The following is a 2,500-nucleotide window of genomic DNA, read 5'->3' on the forward strand; positions in this document are numbered from 1 at the left end:
GAGAGAGAGAGACAGGGGGAGGAGAGAGAGAGAGACAGGGGAGGGAGAGAGAGGGAGGGAGGAGAGAGAGACAGGGAGAGAGGGAGGGGGAGAGAGAGGGGGAGGAGAGAGAGAGAGAGAGAGAGACAGGGGGAGGAGAGAGAGAGAGACAGAGAGAGAGAGAGGGGGGGAGAGAGAAAGAGAGAGAGAGACAGGGGGAGGAGAGAGAGAGACAGAGAGAGAGGGAGGGGGAGAGAGAGAGAGCAGCTCTGAATCATGAACAAAGTGGTCTTTATCATTTCCTGCAGCTTTTTAAACGTCATGTTTTAAACTTTATTAAATTATTTTAAATGAAAGTCAAACTTTGTTTTTACTGAGTGGGAGTGAAAGCAGTGTCCTGTGGGGGGGCGCTGAAGGTGACAGGTGTGTGAGTGTGTGAGTGTTAAACATACTTTATAAATCTGAACCTCTTTCTTCTTTGAGTCTGATTTGTGACCTCAGTGGCGTCCCCTCAGCTTCCTGACCTCGGGCAGGAGGAGGTTGAACAGATTTCACTTCCTGCTTTTAGAGCGTCTTCAGAAGCTGTTTGTGGTTTAGATTACAGGCAACAATCACTCTGAAACAGGAAGTGAGAGGTTCTTATAGTGAGTGTTCAGAAAGCAGCAGCCTCAGACCTGAACATGGAGCGCTTCCTCATCCTCCTCCTCTCAGTGAGTCTGCTCCGGGGCCAGACTGAGACCGGGTCTGAGACCAGGACTGAGACCGGGTCTGAGACCAGAGTGGATCTGGGTCAGAACATCACTTTAAACTGCTCCTTCACAAACCAGGACTGCTTCTGGTACATGGAGGTCCACAGCGGGTTCAGGAGCTGCATCAGCCGCACACTGAGACCCAACATGAACGTCTACTACATATCTGCTTTGAAGAATAAATACATGGCCATGACAGGAAACAGACTGCTGATTACAAACATCACAGCTGATGACTACAGGAGATATTTCTGTGCAAAGCAGCAGAGTAGTGATGCAGTGTTTGTGGACACTTTCCACCTGGTCCCAGGTAAGACCCTCTGGTTTCTAACTTGTGATTTTAAACTGTCTTCAGAGACCTCGTCTCATACCAGAAGAGTTTGAACTTTAAGAAAAACTGTTTAGTGTCTCTGTACATCCACGTTCTCCTAAAGCGACCACACAAGGAGGAAATGTCCGGACGAGAAGGTCAGAGTCTCTCTCTCTCTCGCTGCAGATCAGAAACAGAATGACACAGCGTGTTCCAGTCCCTTTATATACAAGCAACAGTTTGTAATACCTGCACTGTGTCTAGCTCCGCCCCTTTAGGGTAAGGGTAGCGATAAGTAGGACGGTACAGATCGGTTATGTTGGTACCCTTCCCAACGTCTGACACTGGAGACGCCAATAAAGGCGTCCTGAACCGGAGCGACCCATTGGTGGACATGGGGCTTAAATGGAAAAGTCACCGTGTGGTCATATTTCTAATAAAATGACACAAACAGGAAATGATATCAGAGAGACAGATAGGGACTGGCTCACTTCCTGACTCCTCGTCATTGGATGAGCTGCTCGGCCTCATCTGTTCTCTGTTCTGCAGAATTTAAAATTTAAGAGAAGGAACTCAGTGAGCCACCACATGACCACATGACCACATGACTTCTTCTTCTCCTCTCGGGCTGCTGTTAAACCACATCCTGATCCTGAACCGGGTCCCCTTCAGAGACTCGTCATCTTTAAATGATAATAGAGCGCCATCATAGAAAGACAATGCAGCTCTTGTTCTTCATGTCCTCATTAGACACCTACAGCTAGCTTAGCTTAGCTTAGCATAGCATAAAGCCTGCAGTGTGCCTCTAAAGCTCACTGAGTGACATTTTTGTTCAAGTGGTATAAATCAAGTAAAGAATGAAATCAACAGGTCGTCTGTTTACGGGTGATTGAGGTGTTCTACTGTACCTGCAGAGAAACAGGCAGAAAATATCACCATGGTAACAGGACAAACAGCTGTGTGAACGAGGAGCCTATCAGCTGTCTCAGCTGTATAAACAGCTGACAGTCGTTAATGAGATGTTTAATCTGGACATCAAATTATATCACAGGTAAACGGCTAGCTGTTTCCCTTTGTTTCCAGTGTTTATGCTAAGCTAAGCTAAGCACCCATTAGCCGCCATGAGATCAGATCTTCAGTCTCTTTGTTCATCTTTCACTTCATTTTAATTTCAGATGATCCTAAAGCTCCGCCCCCTCCGCCCCTGGACGGTCACCAACCACAGACGCACGCCTGGAGTTTGAGTCTGAACGAGTTGATCATGTACATCTCCATCACGCTGAACGTCCTCCTCATCCTGGTTACAGGTGAGTCAGTCTGAACGTCAGACCATGTTTGGTCTGTTGACGTCTTATTTGAACCTCATGTTTGAAATCTTTCAGGTGAGGGGAATCAAACCGTGTCTCCTGATGTTCTGTTTGCAGGTTTGCTTTGTATATTTCCCCGTTTGAAGAAGAGCTGC

This window comes from Labrus mixtus, chromosome 24, assembly GCF_963584025.1.
Source record: "Labrus mixtus chromosome 24, fLabMix1.1, whole genome shotgun sequence".
Taxonomy (NCBI): Eukaryota; Metazoa; Chordata; class Actinopteri; order Labriformes; family Labridae; genus Labrus; species Labrus mixtus.